The sequence below is a fragment of the Hemicordylus capensis genome, chromosome 2 (genome assembly GCF_027244095.1).
Source record: "Hemicordylus capensis ecotype Gifberg chromosome 2, rHemCap1.1.pri, whole genome shotgun sequence".
Classification (NCBI taxonomy): Eukaryota; Metazoa; Chordata; class Lepidosauria; order Squamata; family Cordylidae; genus Hemicordylus; species Hemicordylus capensis.
The window spans coordinates 337,602,275-337,625,141 of NC_069658.1; the positions used below are offsets into that span (position 1 = coordinate 337,602,275).

Here is a 22,867-nt window from a genome sequence, read left to right on the forward strand (position 1 = left end):
AAGGCTTCTAAATGAAAACCCAGTGACGAGTGTGTTAAAGTCTGTAATTATTTAGCAAAGCACCAAGAGGAAGCTGCCCACTCCAGTTACAGAGTAGTGCAGAGTTTGGCTGTTGCCGTTACCTTAAGAATACACATGGAGATTGTTGTGCAATCTAAACTAAATAGGTTTATTGGTTAAGTACATTTGAGATAGGAAAGACCTACCCTAACTATGAACTACATAATGAATAGGTAGGGAGGGGGAGATACTTCCATCTGCTCTCTAAGAGGAAAGGAAAAGGACTGACTCAGCACAGGAAGTACCAGAGGAGTCAAGGCAGGGGACGTAAAGCAGTAGAGGCAAGCAGGACAGGTAAGGAGACCCTCACTCACTATCTCTACTCCCAATGCCCCTAGTGGTCATTAGGATAGTTGGTGCAAAAGGTTGATGCATTGGAGCTCCATCTTCAACAGCTACCTTTCTGACCATGATCCAATAATTCATTTTGCATTTTAACTTGGCTTCTGATTTTCTGAGGTTTTAGAATGAACCACCACCACCACCACCACCACCACCACCACCACCACCACCACCATGTATGTATATCGCATTTATATGGCAATCTGCTACATACCTGAAGGTCTTTGGACCCATTATGAGCCATTCTTACAACCTTCTAAGGCAGGTCACTGTTATTATTCCCATTTTACATACAGGTGAGCTGAAAGGCAGCAGATTTCTTAAGGCTACGTAGTGAGTTCATAACTGAGGTAAGATTTCACCTGGGAACATCCAGTTCATTGCCTATGCAATTCATATCCCTCAAGACCACTACACTAGAACAGCCATTTCATTGTCAAACTTTTCTCTGCAACCCCGAGGGCCAGAAAATTAATTATATTTAATAGAAGCTCCATCTAACATGCCCAGTGCATGGCTCATCACTCACTCTTGCTCCACTGTCATCCTATAGGCTTGTGCAGTGAAAAGGTAAGCAACCAGCCCTGAAGGGTATCACCCACTCAGTGACTCACCCCTGCACTTAAGTGTTTGGCCTTTTGGCAAATTATCTTGTCTTCCCCCCCTCTGCCCTAGCACACAGTTTCCTTCAGAAAGCCACAGTGCCTGCTTGTTGTTTCTCTCTCTCGGTATTTATGAGACTGTTTATCTGATTTCAAAGGAGCCAATTCTTATCTCCAAAGCAGCAAGGGAAGGGTTAACTGGGACAGCCTTGTAGACAGCATGGAGCCAAATAAAATACCAATCTGACAAAGAGGGGGAAAAATAGAAAGAAAAACAGAAGTGGAAAAGGCACATAGGAGCAAAACTGAAATTCAAGGGGGACTCCGAAAAAGCTCAGGCTCTGTTGGATGGGCTCAGTTGGTTGGGCTCAAGATGACTCACAATGAAACATGTGTTACTCCTTTCAGCTTCTTCTCACTGCCTTGCCTCAAAAGGACAGAACTACCATTATCCCACCCACATGCGAGGAAGGAAAATGGAACACACCAATAGGAACTGCAGTCCCAGGCCTACTTCAAGAGCCTTTGGGATGAAGGAATCAATACACATCTTCAGGAGAGATGTAAAGCCAACATGATCACTAACACCAATTGCTTGTGCCCAGGAGACTGCAGGCCCTGGGCAAAGATCCTGAAAGGCGCACATGACTATTTCATAGGGACATAGGAAGCTGCCATATACCAAGTCAGACCATTGGTCCACCTAGCTCAGTACTGACTACACAGACTGGTAGGGTCTTCTCCAAGGTTGCAGGCAGGAATCTCTCTCAGTCTTATGCCAGGGAGGGAACTTGGAACCTTCTACTTTTTTCAGCATAGCTCCATCCCCTAAAGAGAATATCTCACAGTTCTCACACATGTAGTCTCCCATTCATATTCAACCAGGGTGGACCCTGCTTGGCAAAGGGAACAATTCATGCTTGCTACTACAAGACCAGTTCTCCTCTCTGTTTCCATGAACCAAGAGACAGGGTTTGGCAGTGGCATAGCTAGGTACTTAAAAGATCTGGGGCTTGGGCCTACAGCACCCCTTTTGAAAATTAAACTCAGTCATACCTGCATGCGTGCACACACACACATTTTTTTAAAGTCTCTAATATAATCAGCACCTATGAAGGTGGAAGCAGCAAAGAGTTAAGTGAGGCTAGGAGCTCTCTCCCATGATCTGTACAGGTGCCCAGAGGCATATCTAGGGAAAATAGTGCCTAGGGCAAGCACTGAAATTGCGCCCCTGTCCAAACATCTGACACCCATCTTTCAGATAACTTTACCATAATATCAGCTCAAAAATACAAGCCAAGCTGGTTAATCTTTTAATATTTCAAAAACTATTTAGCAGTGGACATAGCCAGACAAAAAAAATGCTGGAAAACTACAAATTTCAGTATGCTGGGGCTCATGAGATACCCAAATACTATGTGGAGGTGTACTTGGAAAACTAAACAGAAGTGCCTGTCTAATTCTCTACATCTCTACATGTAACAGCATCACTATTACATAAGTTTTAAAAATAAATGGAGAATCTGACTTTTCCCAGATACTCTGAAAATAATTAAAGGATATACAGAGTAAACTGTGTCACTGCTTGGAATATATTCTAGTATTTCAGAAAGACAGTTAAAATGAGAGAAAGAGAGCAAGAAACTCCCAGTGGGCCTTAATACTGTTACTATCTCTTAATACTGTTACTGTTACTTAATACTGTTACTGTTCAGTAACACTGTTAATGAAACTCCTAGTGGGCCTTTCACACTGATTCAAAGACAAACTCACCATTAATAGCCATATTATTAAGACATCAAATTTAACTCACTTATCACAAGAAGCAAAGTAAGAGCAAATGAATACAATCCTAGCTCATAAGCTTCTGCTCAGTATTCACAAGCCCTGATTCTCTACATAGTGCCAAACTGAATATGTGTACAGTGACTTATATTATATTAAATTTTTTAATTTTTTTTACCTGTAGCCCCTTCAGGGGGGTTCCTAAAGGATGGGGGGATGTCTGAAAAAGTTCCCCCTCCCCTGCTGGCCTCTAGGGCCTCACAGGGACCATTTGAGTATGTGCAGTGGCCATTTTTTAAAAAATAGGTTTTTTAAAAATGACCGCTGAAAACAAAATGGCCACTGTGCATGCTCAGATGGCCTCTGTGAGGCCTGGCATGGCCTAGGGCCTCATAGAGGCCATTTGAGCATGCATGCTGGCCATTTTGTTTTCAGTGGCAATTAAAAAAATATATTTAAAAATGGTGCTCCCCCTTCAAGTGGCACCCTGGGTACATGCCCTGCCTGCCCCACCCTAGATATGCCCCTGCAGGTGCCTCTACTGCTGCACTTCCTTTCTGGAAGAAGTCATGGAGGAGGGAGGTGGCTGATAAGATTTGGGGCTCTGAGCAAGGCATTGGGAGGGGGCATGCCCCTGAGATTTGGTAAGAACCCAGGGTGAGTTTTAAGTCAAGCATCACTTTATATCATCTTGGAGAGTTTGTATGCATAATTGAACATCATGGGTTGGGTGAGAAGGGCTGCTATCTTAACGGTATGGAAGCAAAATGGTGGCAAGTTTCTTTTTCCTGCAGAGGCAGCACTATAGTGAAACTGCTACACTCCCTGAACATTTTCCCTACTTCAGAGCTCTTCAGAGAAACTGGACTTCTGGGCAGGACATAATTTGGGATGGTGTCATGGGTGTTGCCCTTCCTGCCTGCTGAAGGAGTTGCCTCCATGAGTCACTCAAAAGTTTGTTGCTAATTAAAAGAGATAGAAGCCTAAAGCTTTGATTCATTTTATTTTGACAGATATCCTGTGCTGTCCCTCTTCCTATTCATTTTCCATTTTATAGCAGCTTCCTTCAAAAAGACAAAGTAATCTGATGTAGATGTAACTAAGAGTATTCAGAAACAACTCAATTTTCTCCTTCTCCTTTCCCTCCCCTTTCTGACTCTCTACAGGATCCCCACTGGGACAAACTTCTAAACAACAAAACATACAAGATTACTAGATAGAATACATCATTTCCCCATTCCCCTTCCTCTCATCTTGGAGTCTTTTTATTTATTTTAAAATAATGGCTGACATGATGTTCAGCCTGCGGTCACCGTAATGGTGGCCGTGCTGCTTGAGAAACCACTAGTTCTGAATTGTATCAGGGCTGCTTATGAGTCTGTAGCAGCCCTGGAATGGGGCATTATGGTGACCACAGGCTGTGCATCATGTCAGTCAGTAAATTGTACTTACAACGTGCACATCGCTTTTCTTTATTTAAACCTAAAGCAGTCTGCAATATATTGATTTTAAAACAAACCTCTAATAGAGCTGATGGCTGCTACAACAGAACTTGAAGCAAAATAAAACAGTAAAAATCCTCTGGGATCTGTACCAGGATCTGTCCTCCAGTACTGGGACCAGTGATCTTTATCTTATTCATAAATGATCTAGAAGTTGGGATAAGCCATTGATAAACATGATCTCCATGAATTTGTCTAACCCCCTTTTAAAGCCATTCAAGCTAGTGGCCAGCATCCAACATCCCGTAGCAGAGAATTCCATAGATTAATTACATGCTGTGTGAAAAAGTACTTCCTCTTGCACGTCTTAAATTTCCCGACTTTCCATTTTATGGGATGACCCCTGGTTCTAGTGTTGTGAGAGGGAGAAACATTTCTCTCTGTCCATTCTCTACTCCATGCATAATTTTATACACCATCTCTCCCCATAGTTGCCTCTTTTCTAAACTAGAGCCACAAATACTTTAGCTTTGCCTCATAAGGAAGGTGCTCTAGGCCCCTGATCATCTTGGTTGCCCTCTTCTGCACCTTTCCCATTCTACAATGTCATTCTTAAAATACGGTGACCAGAACTGTATGCAGTACTCCAAATATGGCCACACCATAGATTTCTATAAGGCATTATAATATTAGTATTTTTATTTTCAGTCCTCTTCCTAATGATCTCTAGCATGGAATGTGCCTTTTTCACAACAGCCACAGATTGAGTTGACACTTTCAACAAGCAAACTGAGTCGGCGCTTTCAACGACTTGTCCACCACAATCTGTTAAAACAACTTGTCCACCACAATCTCTCTCCTGGTAAGTCACTGACAGTAAGTCCTGGTAAGTCAGGCCCCATCAGTGTATATTTGAAGTTGGGTTGTTTTGCCCCAAAAGTGCATCACTTGCTTTCATAGAACCACATTTGCCATTTTGTTGATCCAGCAGGGCTGTTCTATGTTCCTTGCACTCAGTTTACGCTGTGAACACTTAGACACAGTGTTCTCTCTAATTTTTTTTTCATCTGTGTGTGGAATAAGTTTTGTTCTGGGTGCCAGTATCAAGGCAGTGTGTGTGCACATGCATTCAGAGTGGGACTTTCCTGGTTAAATCTGAGCGGGAGCGAAAATTAAATGAGCGGACATCAAAAGACTTGTGTGCGCACACACACCTTAGAGGGAACACTGCTCAGTCAGCTTGCTCGTTTTAACAGCCCTCCTCCCACACCTTTTTGAAAAGCACACTGCATCAGATTAGGAACATAGGAAGCTGCCTTATACTGAGTCAGATTACTGGTCCATTTAGCTCAGTATTGTCCTCACAGACTGGCAGCAGCTTCTCCAAGGTTGCAGGCAGGAATCTCTCTCAGCCCCCTCTGGAGATGCTGGGGTGGGAACTTGGAAACTTCTGCATACAAGCATGCTGATGCTTTTCTCAGAGCGGCCCCATCCCCTGAGGGGAATATCTTACAGTGCTCACATGTAGCACTGTGAGCCCAGTGCTCCATTCAAATGCAAACCAGGGCAGATCCTGCTTAGCAAAGGGGACAATGCATGCTTGCTACCACAAGCCCAGCTCTCCAGGGCTGCAATATGATTGAGAGGACTGTGTGTGTATGGGCGTGTGGGAGCAGTTGTACTCATTCAGTGCCTGGCATCCAGACTTGCACTGCACTGGTGCAACAGTGTGTGACATCCAGACTAAGGCTGTGGTGTCATGTGAGGCAGGGGAAGGGCGGTTTTCATTTCTCTCCCCTTCCCTCTGAAGCTCACTGTGCCTCCCCAAAATATGTCCCTGAGGATCACACAGCCCTCAGGAACACAAGTTTATGAGGCACAGTAGATTTCAAAGGGAAGGGGAAATAGTCAAAAGTTGCCCTTCGTACGATGGTGCACTGTCCATCTGGATATTAGGCACTTTTGCACGAGCACAGTGCTAGTCAGGATGTTGGCCACTATTTATTCCAGGTAAAAATGAATCTAACCTGTGCTGCCAGCAAAAGAGTGTTTCTCATGGAAAGACCATGCCCTTTCCTCCTAAGGTTCTATCCCATGTGATTTCCTTAAAGAAATGAACTATCCCAAAATGTGGTGTCAATACACACAATGTACTAGGGACTATGAAAGCAAACTATACAGAAAAATAAGGATATACGATATGCAGAGAGGAAAACAGAGCAAGAATTAAAAACATTGCCATCTCAAACATTTGAAAGGTATATTCCAACTTTTCAATAAAGGCATAAAGGAACACCTTGAGGCATTTCTAATATCAGTGGCTTAAAACAACTATAAGAGTCACTACGAAAGTTGGTTTTAGAAGAATTCAGATACATGATTTAGGAAGCCAATCTTAAGTCTGACCAAGAAGCCAGAGTTCAGTCCCATGAGTCACGGGGTCCTTCCAAATGGCGATAAAATGCACAATTGCATTTATTGGCCTGTTTCAAATCTCCCTTTCAAATCTCTGTTTCAAATTTTAAGCAAGGTGATAGAGCATGTGGTGTCTGTGCAGCTGCAAAGGGTCTTGGATGATGATGATGATGATGATGATAATTAATGATAATAATAATTAATGATGATGATGATAATAATAATAATAATAAATTGAACAAGTTGTAGAAAATGAAGATGCAAAAATAATATGGGACTTTCAGCTACATACAGACAAACATCTGCCACACAATACACCAGATATAACTGTAGTTGAGAAGAAAGAAGAACAAGTCAAAATAATTGACATAGCAATACCAGGTGACAGCAAAATAGAAGAAAAAGAAATAGAAAAATAACCAAATACAAAGATCTACAAATTGAAATTGAAAGGCTGTGGCAGAAGAAGACCAAAATAACCCCAGTAGTAATTGGCGCCCTAGGTGCAATTCTAAAACATGTTGAAGAGCACCTCAGCACCATAGGGGCCACAGAAATCACCATCAGCCAACTACAAAAAGCAACTTTACAGGGAACAGCCTATATTTTGTGACGATATCTATAGTAGTAACAACAATATTGATAATAGAATTCAGCCATCCCAGGTCTTTGGAAAGGGCTTGATGTCTGGATAAAACAAACCAGTCAATAACAACTGTCTGGCTGTGTAAACAAGAAATAATAATAAATTAATAATAAAATAAATAAAAAATAAAAAAATAATCCTCCAGTGAGGCACTACCTTGGCGTGGTTGTGGGGCTTGCGTGCTCTGAGGAAGGTGAGAGCTATGCCAGAGGTCCAACCATACTGGACAGGTCTCACCAGAGGAGCCAGACAAAGAGTGCCTCTCCCATCAACAATATGGTGAGACGTAACTTTAATAAATCTATACCGGATCGGTCGTTGCCCGGGTCAACAAGGACCGCGCCAGGTGCTGGAGTCCCTGGACATCTGGGGGCAAGTTGGCAACAGGACTCAGGATCTTCAGTTGATCAACCAGGGCTGGAGACTGCAAGGCTACTGGAAGAAACGTCTCTTAACCAAAAAAATATATACAAAAAATGCCAACAAGGAAATAATGATCTGCTATTACAAATCCAGTCCAACTAGAAGAGGTTATTTAAAAAGAATGTACCAAATTTGGAAAGAGAAGCATCCAGATACAGAAATAACAGAACAAAGGCTAGCAGACCAGAGAAGATTCATAATAAGAAATAAAGTATTCACAGGAGTTGAGCTGGAAGAACTGCAAAGAGCAACACAGGCTCAAGATATGGAAGAAGAATTACCACCAACTGAAGCAGTTGCTCAGGTGCAGGTGGAGGCGGTGTTGGAGATAGAGGATGCCACTGTTGCTGAACTGTTTCAAAATCAAAACCAGGCAACCTCCCCTTTGCCTTCACCTCAAAAACCCAAATGCCGTTTAACAGAAAAGCAACAAGAACTAAAGCAAAAAATAACTGAGCACATGAACCAAACAACCACTAGGGTTCGACTTCCAGCTCTAAAAACAGTTGCCAAAAAACAACTTGCCCAGGTATTAAAAGATGTCAATGCTGCACTTGCAGAAATAACAACCAATAATTTGCAAGAAACAAACCAACTAATGTACAGTGCAGCAACAATAACAACACAAGAGCTCGGATATAAGATCAATGGACCTGTCAAAAAAGAAAGTAGTACATCACCTAAATGGAAAATTCGATTAGAAAATAAAATCTCCAGGCTTAGATCAGATGCTAGTAAATTGAAAGATATAAAAGACAAGAAGCTGAAGAATGAAAACACCAAACAGTATCTGATCCAAAAATACCACCTAGATTCAAGGAAAATTAGAGAAGTCCTGGAAATAATAAAGCAGCAAATAACAGCAGTGTCAAAGAAGATCAGCAGATACAAAGCCAGAATTACACAACACAGGCAGAATCTCCAATTCCAGTCGAATCAGAGACGTTTCTACCAAAGCATAGAAGGAAACTGCAAGAAACCTAGAAACATCAAATAAAGAAGAAACAGTGCAATTCTGGGGGAAATTATGGGACAATCCAATAGATTATAATAAAAAAGCAGGCTGGATGAAAGAGGTAAAAAATGTAACCAACAAATGCAAGATCTAATAATAACACCAGAATTAATAAGCGAAAGAGCAAAGAAAATTAAAAATTGGACTGCACCAGGCGATGATGAACTGCATGGCTTTTGTCTTAAACACCTAACAAGCCTTCATAAACAACTATCAAAACAGTTCAATCACATTTTGCAAGGAGGTGATATTGAACAATGGCTAACAACTGGGAAAACTCATCTCATCATGAAAGACCCAGCAAAAGGTGGAGTTCCAAGCAATTATAGACCGATAACCTGCCTGACAACCTTGTTCAAATTATTAACTGGAATAATAGCAGATGAAGTGATGCAACGCTTATTAACTAACAAACAGCTTCCAGATGAACAGAAATGAAATTGCCCGAACACCAGAGGCACAAAAGACCAGCTGCTGATTGACAAAATGATTTTAGAAAATTGCAAGAGAAGAAAAACCAATCTAAGTGTTGCATAGATTGACTACAAGAAAGCCTTCGACTCATTGCCTCACACAAGGCTACTAAAATGTTGAGGAACAACTGGTGTCAGCAAAAACATTCAGATATTTATTTAAAAAGCAATGAGCATGTGGAGTACACAGTTAACAATCAATGGCGCGATACTTGGACAGGTTAGCATTAGAAGAGGCATTTTCCAAGGGGACTTAGTATCCCCTCTCGTTTGTAATCGCCATGACCCCACCTTCACAAATACTAAACAAAACAGGCCTCAGATACCAAACATCTGAAACATCAAGTAAAATAAATGATCTGCTGTACATGGATGATGAAGTTGTATGAAAAGTCCCAGTCAGAAATCGAATCACTGCTAAAAACTATATATATATTCAGTAGCGATATAGCAATGGAGTTGGGACTAGACAAGTGTGCTGCATTAATAATGAACAGAGGGAAAATAAGAAAAACAGAAGGAATAGAACTGCCCAATGGAAGCAAGATTAAGAACCTGGAAGAGAAAGAACATTACAAATACTTGGGCATTATCCAGGATGATAACATTGCACACACTGAAGTTAAAAGAAAAATGGGAAGTGAATGCATCAGGAGAGTTAGAGAAATCCTCAAGTCCAAACTCAATGGCGGGAACACCATACAAGCCATAAACACCTGGGCTATACCTGTTATCAGATACACTGCAGGAATAATAGACTGGACCCAGGCATTATTTTCCTGGACCAGGAAAATCATGACCATCAATCATGCTCTGCACCCCCGCAATGATGTAGATAGGCTATACCTCCCTCGCAGCTCAGGTGGAAGAGGAATGCTGCAAGTCCATCAAACAGTAGAGGAGGAGAAAAGAGGACTTCTTTTTTTTTTGGAATATATCAAGGACAGTGAAGATATATTTTGGAATATATCAAAGACAGTGATGCACTTCAAATGGTCAAAAACGAGAAACTATTCAACACCAATGAAACAAAGCAGGCCTACAAGAAAGAACAAGTCAAGAGCCGAGCAGAGAAATGGAAAAATAAGCCACTGCATGGTCAATATTTGCACAATATAAGTGGAAAATCACACATCACCAAGATCTGGCAAAGGCTTAAGAATGGCAACTTGAAGAAAGAAACATAGGGTTTAATACTGGCTGCACAAGAACAGGCACTAAGAACAAATGCAATAAGAGCAAAAGTTGAAAAGTCAACAACAAACAGCAAGTGCCACCTTTGTAAAGAAGCACATGAAACCGTGGACCACCTAATCAGCTGTTGTAAAAAGATCACACAGACTGACTACAAACAACGGCATGACAAGGTAGCAGGGATGATACACTGGAACATCTGCAAAAAATACAAGCTACCTGTAGCCAAAAATTGGTGGGACCATAACATCGACAAAGTTGAAGAAAATCAAGAGGTAAAAATATTATGGGACTTCTGACTACAAACAAACATCTGTCACACAATACACCAGATATAACTGTAGTTGAGAAGAAAGAAAAACAAGTCAAAATAATCGACATAGCAATACCAGGGGATAGCAGAATAGAAGAAAAAGAAATAGAAAAAACCCAGAAAATACAAAGATCTATAAATTGAAATTGAAAGGCTGTGGCAGAAAAAGACCAAAATAATCCCAGTGGTAATTGGCGCCCTGGGTGCAGTTCCAAAAGACCTTGAAGAGCACCTCAACACCATCGGGGCCACAGAAATCACCATCAGCCAATTACAAAAAGCAACTTTACTGGGAACATCCTATGTTCTGAGATGATATCTATAACAACTACAATAACATTGACAATAAAATTCTGGCATCCCAGGTCCTTGGGAAGGACTCGATGTCTGGATAAAACAAACCAGTCAATAACACCTGTCTGACTGTGTAAATAAATAAATAAATAAATAAACAACTTTATTTGTTAGCCACCCCATAACAAATTGTTCTCTGGGTGGCTCACAACAGAGACCATAGATCTAGACCCTTTTCAGTCTGGCTTTCACCCTGGGTTTGGGACTGAAACTGCCTTGGTCACCCTAGTGGATGATCTACGCTGGGAGCTTGACAAGGGGAGTAGGTCCCTGTTGGGTGTGCTGGTCCTCCCACCAGCGTTCGATACCATTGACCATGGTATCCTTTTGGACTGCCTCTCAGGTATAGTGATTGGAGGCACTGCTTTGGAGTGGTTCTGGTCCTTTCTTGGGGAGAGGTTCCAGAGGGTGGTGCTGGGGGACTTCTGCTCGGCTCCTTGGCCTTTGCTATGGGGTCCTGCAAGGCTCAGTATTGTTCCCCATGCTGCTTAACATCTACATTAAACTGCTGGGAGAGCTCATCAGGGAGTTTGGACTGAAGTGTCATCAGTATGCAGAGCTCCACCTTTCCCTGACATCAGATTCTAGGGAAGCAGTGGATGTACTGAACTGGGGGCTGGGGGCAGTTATGGGCTGGATGTCGTCTAGCAAATTGAGGTTAAATCCAGACAAGGTGGAGCTGCTGCCAGAGGTGTATCTAGGGAAAATAGCACCTAGGGCAAGCACTGAAATTGCACCCCCTGTCCAAACATCTGACACCCATCTTTCAGATAACTTTACCATAATATCAGCTCAAAAATACAAGTCAAGCTTGTTAATCTTTTAATATTTCAAAAACTATTTAGCAGTGGACATAGCCAGACCAAAAAATGGTGGGAAACTACAAATTTCAGTATGCTGGGGCTCATGAAATACCCAAATACTATGTGGAGCTGTACTCGGAAAACTAAACAGAAGTGCCTGTCTAATTCTCTACTGTGCATTGTAGCATCACTTTTACCTAAGTTTTAAAAATAAATGGGGAATTTGACTTTCCCCAGATACTCTGAAAATAATTGAAGTATATGCAGAGTAAACTGTGTCACTGCTTGGAATATATTCTAGTATTTCAAAAAGACAGTTAAAATGAGAAAAAGAGAGCAAGAAATTCCCAGTGGGCCTTAATACTAAGGATTTCACACTAATTCAAAGACAAACTCACCATTAATAACCATATTATTAATACATCACATTTAACTCACTTATCACAAAAAGCAAAGTAAGAGCAAATGAATACAATCCTAGCTCATAAGCTTCAGCTCAGTATTCACAAGCCCTGATTACATAGTGCCAAACTAAATATGTGTACAGTGACTTATATTAATTTAAAAAAAAATTATCTGTAGCCCCTTCGGGGGGCTTCCTAAAGGCCATGTGTGGAGGGTCTGCAAAGGTTCCCCCTCTCCCACTGGCCTCTAGGGCCTCGCAGGGACCATTTGAGCATGTGCAGCGGCTATATATATATATATATATATATATATATATGGCCACTGGAAAAAAATGGCTGCCACGCATGGTCAAATGGCCCCTGCAAGGCCTGGCATGGCCTAGGGCCTCACAGAGGCCATTTGAGCATGTGTGGTGGCCATTTTGTTTTTGGCAGCCATTTTTTAAATTTTTAATTTTTAAAAAATGGCACCCCCCTTCAAGTGGCGGCTGGGGCACATGCCCTGCCCGCCCCACCCTAGATACACCCCTGGGTCAGTAGAAAAGCCAATTGGGACCGGGTGATTCAGCTAGCTCTGGGTGGGTTTGTACTACCCTTTAAAGAGCAAGTGTGCAAATTGGGGTTTTTGCTGGACCTGGCTCTGCTTTTGGATGCTCAGGTGGAAGCAGTGACCATGGATGCCTTTGCACAGTTTTGTCTAGTGCGCCAGCTGAGTCCCTTTCTCAAGAAGGTAGATCTGGCTATGGTTAACCATGTCTTAGTTACATCGTGGTTGGATTACTGCAATGTTCTTTACATGGGGCTGCCCTTGAAGAATATTCAGAAACTTTAGTTGGTGCAGAATGCAGCTGTCAGGGTTCATGCCAGACAATACTGAGAGGCTCTATTCAGCCTGAGGAGTGAGGTATTGGTACTAATGATGTTAAGGAGACTGATGAAGCTATCTTCGTGAAATGGCTTGTATCCGGAAGAGCCGTACGACATGTGAAGTCTGCATTCATCTACAAGGGCATCAGGGGGCTTAGTCTGTGATTGATGATACCCACATTCTACTGAGGCTACGCTCAGTTGGACTTCTCTTTGCAACTTGAGACTTTTACTCCTGCACGGGCGGTATTGAGATCACACCATTCACGATATCTTCTGGCAGCCACGTTTCTGACATCATCTTCCTTTTGTCCCTCCATACTGGCATTTATTGTTCCTTGTTATGCCATTTTTGCATTTCCTTGGTTACCCGAGTTTTTGGTTTTTTCACTGGTTTGAGCCATGTTTATGTTAGCCAGCTAGGGATAGCCAGCTGAGAGCCCTACTTTATCCAGCAGACCCATTTTTGCCCTGTTCAATAATATCTCCTCTATATGTCTTTGATCGTTATTGTATATGCTATTATTCATGTTTCATCTCTAATTGTTATCTTTCGTTCAATTATTAATTTTCTCATTAGTGTAAGAAATTAGATACTACCCTACTATTGGCCTACTGTATATTAATACATATTTCCAATGGTTTGTTTGATATACATGATTTTTAATACACTTTTGTCTTAGTCACAGTTGGGTTCCCCCCACCCCGCTCTGTTTTGCAGGGTTCTTTCTGGAACTGCTCACTCGGAGCATATTACACCTATTTTGAAAAAGCCACACTGGCTGCCAATTTGTTTCCAGATCCAATTCAAGGTGCTGATTATTACCTTTAAAGCCCTTAACAGTTTGGGCCTGGATACCTGAAGGACCACCTGCTCCCAAGGGTTCCTGTCCACCCAACAAGGTCATCAGGGCAGCCTTTGCTCTGTGTGCCAACGTTAAGAGAGGCTAAATTGTTGTGCACGTGGGACAGGGCCTTCTCTGCTGTTGCCGCCAGGAATGCTCTCTCAGTGAATGTCTGCTCTTTGACATCTGTGACTGCTTTTAAAAAATAACTAGAGACCTTTGTATATGTTCAGGCTTTTTACTCCTTAGGGTAAAACCCTTGGGGATTGTCAGACCTTTCAGCTGTCCTGCGTCTGTTTATTTTATGGTGGTTGTTTTTTTGGTGTTTTATGATTTTTACTAATTTTAAGGTTTTTAATGATTCATATGGGATTTTATTGTATTCTAACTTTTGTAAACCACCTTGGGATGCTTTATGAATGCCAGTATAAAATTGAACAACAAATGAAATAAATGAATGAATGTGAGTAACTTGCAAGCAAATTCTGAGCAACACCTTATTCACCCGCTACACACTCTTGTAGGCTTCTGCCCTCTTTCCCAGCAATATCTTACACTATATTCAGGTGCCAAGCAGGGACCTTGCAGAATTTTTTCAGTGCCACATGCTGACCAGTTCAAACTGCACAAGGTCCCTGCTTGGAGTCTGAACATAGAGTGAAATCCTGCTGGGGATAGAAGTCTGCAGGGGTGTGTGGAGAGAGTGAGTAAAGTCTCACTTAGAACTTGCATACAAGCTTCTTACATAACACAGTTTGCAATAAAACTGCACACACCTGCAGTCTGGAATGAATGAATGAATGAACGAACAAACAAACAACTTTATTTACTGGCTGCCCTATAAGGAAGGATCTGGAAGGACACATGGTGTCTCTTGCCTTTGCACTGGTTACCAAATCCTTTTAAAAGGCCAAACTTTAGAATGATCTTGTGAATTCTTATGTTTGGAAAGTGTAAGTCTGAGGACTGTACAAATCATTAATAATAGTTGCTGTGATGCTATCCTCCCTATGATGACAGTTGTGGGACACGCAATGCTTATTTATATTTTCATCTTACTGGTTACATTTTTCATTCTTCTCTTCCGCCAAGGAGCTCAGAGCAACATACGTGGTGTTCTCCCCTCTCAATGTTATCCTCACAGCTACTCTGTAAGGTAGTTTAGGCTGAGCAATAGTGATGGTCACTCAGTGAGTTTCATGACTAATTGGGAATTTGAACCTAAATCTTCCCAGACCTAGATTTTTAGCACTATACCATCCTGGCTCAAAATGATAATTTATGTCTACTTTCCAGATTTTGTCTATGAACAGATACTGAAACTTGGCATCAAGAGCAGAGCAAAATAGTAATGAAATATAGCTGGCCAGTATAGCTGTAATTCCAGGAAAAGGATGTAGGTTAAGAATATAATATACAAGATACTAGGAATAAAAAGTGAAATTAAATGCAAGCAGGATAGATCCTCCATTCCATATCCTCCTCATACACATTAAGTGGAGGTATGTCTGACCAGTTTGGGCTGTCATTAATGACAAAATTAGATCAATGATCAGAACAGCCCATATGTGTTCTTAACAAGAGCCACAGGGCAAGGGTGTTGAAATGGATCAGGACTACTCATTGGGGAGCAGTTAATCATTGTTCCCTATATAGTTTTCCTGATTGTGTGAAAAACATACAGGTACCTGCCATTACGTTATTTTTTTTTTTAAGTAGTAGACCCTTTCCACAGATTTTTCATGTCACATCTAGTTTGATCCCAATGTAGATGGATTAGGTTAAGCAGCCAAGTGTGGTCTTGACTGCAATCTGATGGAAGATAGAGACATTTAAGATCTTACAAGACAAATCTAGAACAGAGCTTAGTGAAGCTAAGCATACATTCAAAATATGGCCAATATTAACCCTGAGACCTTGGGTTGGGGTGGTATAAAAATGCGCTAAATAAATAGATAAATAAATTAATTAAGAATTTGGTTTCACATTTTGGAAGGTCAAGCATTTTCAGATTTGGTTTTTGAAATTTGTCTTTGAGGAATACTTTTTCAGCAGGTCTTTAATTATTCTGATCAGTTTTTATTTGCCGGCTTTCTTATTTACGGGTGGTTTTCTGCTGCATTATAGTTTTTATTGTGTTTTCATTATTTAATTTGATTGCCATGTTAGTCTTGGTCATAAGGAGCCTTGAGCCATTTTCCACGTATGGCTGAACAAGTCAGATATTCATTGTCTAAAACAGATACACATGTGGAGGGTTTCTTTTAGAGCAAAGTCCAACAGAAGATGTGTACTTCATCCGAATAGATACTATACATGAGGTGGGTTTTTAATTTTGTTGTCAAATGTTAATTTGTTGTTATTGGGTGATGTGTGTGTGTGTGTGTGTGTACACATGTGTACACACACACACACACACACACACTTACACTTGTATATGCCCAAAACACAAGTCTCTATTAGAAATAATAGAAGTATCAGTTTTTCTATGCTTTCTGCCTCTGGTCAGTTCATTCATCATTCATGCATTTATTCATGTTCTTAAAAAAATTTTTTTTGTTTTGTTTTACCCAGGGCTGGTCTAGGATGAAAAAGCATCCTGGGTACCTCCGGTGCTCCCCCCCCCCCGCCACCCACAGTTAGCTTATCAGTGTTGCAAAGTTCTGCTGGCTTGTATAGAATTGTACAACTTAGCAATGCTCCCAGACTTTCCCAGCAGTGAAACGGAAAATGAATATACTTTACAGATCATTGATGGAAGCTGATTTTCGTAGTGAGTACCTAAACAACCTGCAGAAGTTTGAATAAAAGGTTACAGACATGGCTTTGCTTCTCCCGAGCTCACTGCACACAGTACTCTCAACAAACAGCAAGCAAGCCACCAGGCTCAGCTGGGCGCCCATATCTGGTTGGTGCCCTCTGGGAGTTCACTGGGCTTGCCCACCCCTCAGGCCAGTCCTGGTTTGACCAATAAATTTTAATGCAAGAATGCTGACCATCAACTTGCTCCCCCCCACTTTGTGAAACCCCTTAAACCTAATAACATTCATAACGGAGATGATTAGAAACACATTAGAACACATATGGATATTTGCAACCAATTTCAAGGCAGGAAAAGTTGCTTTAGATTAGAATTTTATACCCAATTTCTGTCTACCTCTAGTTTAGAGTGGTGGTGGTACTACTACTACGACACGATGACGAACTAATATAAAAATGGTAAGTAACCCCAACCCCCATTTGTATGGAAGTTGCTGTTAGGTCCTTGCTCCCAGGCCAATCAGAGATGCCTTTTAGGAGGGTGGAGAGCGGCAGGCAGGGGCGTAACTATAATAGGGCAAGGGGAGACAGTTGTCTGGGGGCCCACTGCCTTGGCCCTCCCCAAGGCAAGTCACATGACTGACTCCCCCAGCCACACACTCGCCCGGGCTTCCTTCAGTTGTATTCATCCTCCGAAACTGATGTGGATGTTAAGACCTGGAGCTACCAGAACAGCATGTCTTTCTCTAGCACCATTAAATGACTTGCATCGTCCACAATTTACAAAACCTTTTAAAAAATAATTTAGGATGATGTTCTATTGTGGCACATAGGTGTGTGTGTGTATATATATATATACACACACACTCTTCAGTGAGGGAGGGGCCATTTTAAAATCTTGTCTCTTGGCCCACTCCAATCTTGCTACGCCCCTGGGGGCAGGCACTCTCCCTGCTCCATTTCAGACCACATGTGATTAATCTTGTGAAGTGCACCCTATGCCTCTGCTAACTTACTGCACTGAGCAACTACTCAGAATATGGGCCCTGTATTAGGGCTACATGCCAAAGACACAAATTCCTTCACAGAGTGTTAAAGAGTGACTTTGAAATTCAAGGGGAGGTTGTGGGCTCTTATGGTTTGAGTTTGAGTGGACAATAGATCAGCACTGATTATAAATAAACCTATATGGTTCAGCTTATAACTCCAAGTACTTTGTGGATTCCTACTGCTATGATCTCCATTTTAGAAGAGTCTTCTCCTAAAGCAGTTAATCTTGGCAGTTGACTTTAATGCCAGGTTAGGCAATAATGGGGTATAGCAACAACAACTGGGACTGAACTGTATGACAAGCTTTCCAGTCCTACCAGAAGATCAAACAATATATGTGTTGTAGATGGCATTGTTTTAATAAAAGTCCTTTATGAGGTCAGATGTTTTAAAACGGGAGATGATCCTCTGCTATAAGTAGAGGCTTGCATCCAGGTTAACACTGCATGCGCACACACACACACAAAGGGGGAGGGGCAGTTTTCACAGATTCCACCTTCCCTTTGCAGCCCTCTGAAAATATGTCCCTGCAGGTTGTGGGACCCTCAGGGACATATTTCCACGAGACACAGAGGACTGCTGAAGGAGGTGAGGATAGTTGAAAATCATCCCTCCCCTGTTGCTCATGAAAAAGATTATGTAGTGTGCACAACATTAATTGGAATACTAGCCAATGCCTTGAAAGCTTGCCAAGCTATAAAGGCATCAGACCTAGCTTGATGTTAGGCAAAGCCTTTACAACTGATTATGGTATATATGCCTATCTCAGCTCATTGCTTGACTAATAAGGCAATTCTGATATGTCAGCTCTAATTAGAAGGTATGAAAAGACTCCGTTGGGAGAATCACTTGGGGAACTCAGGATCAACTGTTACAATCTTGTCCCAAGTTAAGGAATCCGGTTTTAAGATTAAACCTTGACTGCCAACAGATCCTAGAAGCTGTCAGGGTTATAACTATAGCTGTAGAGATCCCCACTGAGAGTACTAAATCCTATTTGCAGGGACAGCCATGATTTGATAAAGACTGCTGGTCTAAAAAAAGAAAAATTAGGCAGCTAGGAAATTCAAACTGAAGTTGACTTTAAAGAACTTTGGAGTTGTTTATATAAACAAACTAAAAAGGAATATAGAGTCTTAACAGAAAGTTATAAGCAAACAAACTTTGGATTCTAATATCAGCTCTATATAGATCTGGCAGCTGCAGTAGGATCCACAGATCAGGTGAGATTTTGGAAAATAGTAAATTTTGGTATGGGAAGTAATGAAACTGCCTTAATTTGTAATGTACCATTTTATATCTAAGAGTGACATTACCAACATTTTAAAAACAAAACTAGAGTACAATAACTACCCACCACTTTGTAGTCTTTACACATTCACAGAAACAAAGGGGTGAATACCTTCTAACCTAATATGTGAACAAGGTGTTGACCTATTTCAGTGATGCACATTCATCATTTGATGACTCAAATCTCAGAGAACATGATGACCACATCATTAAGTAATGACTTATGTATGTGAATGGCCCATCCTCAATCCAACACCATAGATAGAATTTTCACATCACCCCACATACTATGTCAATGGAAAAAAGTAAGTTCAGGTATTCAGCTGCAGCCAGGTGTGGAGGAATTAAGTAAAGCATATGAGTGTGCAGGATCAGGTTGTGAAGGGTGCTTGGACTCATCCTTGTTCTGTGTAGGATTAGCAGGCTTCAAAGTCTGTGAAGTCTGTGAGCTGTTTCTGTGAAAAGCAAAAAAATCTTCAGTGAAACACCATTCCTGACCTGAGCTCCTATGAAGATCAATGGCATGGCTTTGTTCTTTGGGGAAGAGGCTGCTCTTCATCATTAGATGTTGTGGCAATGAGGCAGCCAGCCTGCCAGCGAACGGAGGGGAGTGTGCTGGATGGGTAATTGTGCAAAGATGGGCTGTGTGCTGCCCTGGCACTTCTCCCTCTTTCCTCTACATTTCCTTAAGGAAGAGTCCGACAATGCTTGGCATTTAAGGTGGCCTTTCAGTCCTTGGATAGCTCCTTCAGGAAGTGTAATTGGGACATAATTTGTTTTTTATGTCAAGATGGCATCAAAAGTAAGGTGAGTGTGGGGATGAAAGAGACAGGAGAGAAATCCTGACCTGGGCACGACCTCAGAGTAATGGCCACAAGCACCAGTGAGTAACAATTGCAGGTGAAAGATTTACAGCCAGGGAGATCTTTGATCCTGGGCTAGCCTTCCAGCCTCTTTGGTCCTTGGTTGGCTTTCAGATACAATCGCTACAATGCCTTCCTTGCATTGCTTTCTCATAGCCTTTTCCATACGTGGGGCCAGCACTAGGACCCTACAATTATCCTAGATAATTTTAGAACTCTCTCCTCAGCAGCTGCAGATTGCTGTGAGTTGATGTGCTGACAGAAGAAAACCCAACTGAATGAATTCTTCCTACAGTCAACACAGACTGGAAACGTTCTCTTGACCTAAGCAAGGTTCCTCAGGGTGGATAAAGCCATCCATAACCACACTTCGGGCCGGAGCAGACTGGTCACTTTTAAGTGCTCTGCAAAATGGTCTGACAGACGCCCATTGGGACTTGGTTCTACTGCTGAAGCAGAAAGAGCCATTCCCCTTCTTTGAACCCTCAGGCTAGCCTGATTGTCCCAGTGCTGGCCATTTCACCAAGAATAAGAGGTTTCATTATGGACAAGCCAACTCTACTCAGTGCTAGCACAAACATTCCTACAATACAGGGCACCAAGTTGTTGTGGCAATTGGTTCAGTCCCCATACAGCAGTAATGCATGTGGCTGACAGTCAACATGTCAGGAGCAAAGTGTCTTATCACCATATTATTTAGTTATGCCTTGTCAGTGCCAGATTTAGACATGAACTAAGCAAGCTATAGCTTAGGGCCTCACATTATGAGGGGCCTCTGAATAACTTTTAAAAAATGACTAAATTTTAAGTTTCACACAATGTATTTTCATTTAGTACTACTACTACAATATTTATATACTGCTTGTCAACCAAAGTTCTCAAAGCGGTTTACATAGAAAAATAAATAATACATCAAAAAGAAGAAACATAAGGCAGATACCAGCAACAGCCACTGGAGGGATGCTGTGCTGGGGTTGGATAGGGTTAACTAAAGGTATTTAAAGGTATTTCTAAATCTAATGTAAATAGGTTTATTGCAAGATCACTGGTTTATTTTCTCTCTCTCCATTGCCTTTTTTGTTAGAATAATAATTTTGTTTTGTAATGCTTTGGGGCCTTTTAAGCTTGACATAGGTTAGAGCCCCAGCAGGTCATAATCTGGTCCTGTGCCTCATATGGTAATCAATATTTGACATAGCAGACAAATCAACAGTGATGGAAAACCATTAGAGGTACCATGAAACATTATGTGTAGGGTTAGGGCATACTCAGTCCTGCTTCTGTTCTTTATGCATGAGACTTCTCGCCTCAAAGTTCTGATTCTATGCTTTTGAAAGTCTGAGGAAAGACAGAGAGAAGCAAGTAGGTGCTTAGCAGAGGTTATTTCTTTATGTTAGTCACATCCAAGGACCCAGAAGAAAGCTTGCAAGGAAGTTAGCTAAAAGCATCTTGAATGTGATTAACATCATACATCTTCCATTTAGTCCTTAAGTGGCACATTTGTTTATTGGATACTTTGAATTAACTGACCTTCCCCAGGCAGAGACTGTCACCATTCCATTTGGGAACATCTTGCAGTGCGGAGAATGCATCAGCTTGTCTGATAACCGGCAAAGCAAGGCTCTGAGCCTCAGCACAGGGCAACAGAAATATCAGCCCCTTGCCTACAGTGTTCGGCTAACTAAGAGCAGATTACACTACTCAGAAACCTTTTGACACTCCAGTTCCTGTCTTTCCAAACCACATGTCCTGTGATAACAATATCATACTTTATATATTTGCTTTCTATTGTTAAAGGAGTACAAGAAAAACTCAGTATTAGTATGTTTATACATGATTCATATTTAACTAAAACGATACTGATTATATAACCAATGTCTTTTGGTGCTGACTATTCAAATTTGGTGCTGACTATTCAAATACCATGAATTTTCAAACTTTTTCATACAATATCTAATGCAATGCAATATAATGCAATATAAAATGTAAGTGCTAATGTATCCCTGAAACCCTAGCCACAGCAGGCAAGGCATATTCATGATGTTGAAAAGCATGTATAGGCTGCCTTCTATCAGAGAGACTTCAAGGCAGCTTTAAAAACAACCCATTCAAAAATATTAGGACTATAAAAACGGTCAGAATCAAATTGTTAAGAGCCAAAAGAAAATTTGCAACAACAGCAAATATATCAGACCAGAAACTTGCTTAAAAGCTATGTTTTAGCTGCTCTTTGAAAGGAGAGCAGCAAGGTCACCCGATGGGAGTGCTTGAGGAAAGCATTCTATGATGAAGGTGCTGCAGTCGAAAAGGTGCTCGCTGATATATCTGCCCCTCAAACTTCAGATGACTGGAGAACAATCAACATGGCCTAAGTGATTCAACTGAGCAAGTGGCCTAAGTGATTGGCCTAAGTAATTCAAGCCCAGCAAGCTCATATAGGAGGAGTCAGTCCTTAAGCGTGGTGTAGTGGTTAGAGTGCTGGATTAGGACCAGGGAGACCCGAGTTCAAATCCCCATTCAGCCATGATACTTGCTGGGTGACTCTGGGCCAGTCACTTCTCTCTCAGCCTAACCTACTTCACAGGGTTGTTGTGAGGAGAAACTCAAGTATGTAGTACACCACTCTGGGCTCCTTGGATGAAGAGCGGGATATAAATGTAAAAATAAAATAATAATAATCCACCTTTTAGGACCTTCAGAGTTAAGACTGCACATTGAATGAAGCCTTAAATGTACCCAGAATGTTGGGGGCAATATGCTAAAATCATTGTAAACCGCTTAGAGAGCTCCGGCTATAGAGCAGTATATAAATGTAAGTGCTATTGCTATTGCTATTAAAGTATGTTAGTAGCCAGTGCAGCTGAAACAGCACTGATGTGATTAGAACACATTTATACTAGACAATTGTCTGACAGGTGCAT

The 22,867-nt window shown here is 41.4% G+C and overlaps 1 long non-coding RNA gene across 1 annotated transcript; it reads right to left on the minus strand.

The window, feature by feature from the left end:
* Positions 1-18,870: 18,870 nt before the first annotated feature.
* On the minus strand, positions 18,871-21,466 carry LOC128347306 (uncharacterized). The gene is made up of 2 exons (XR_008317496.1): positions 21,215-21,466; positions 18,871-19,538 (listed from the first exon to the last, which is right to left on the minus strand). It is a non-coding gene; the product is annotated as an uncharacterized LOC128347306 (long non-coding RNA).
* Between the last annotated feature and the right edge of the window lie 1,401 nt (positions 21,467-22,867).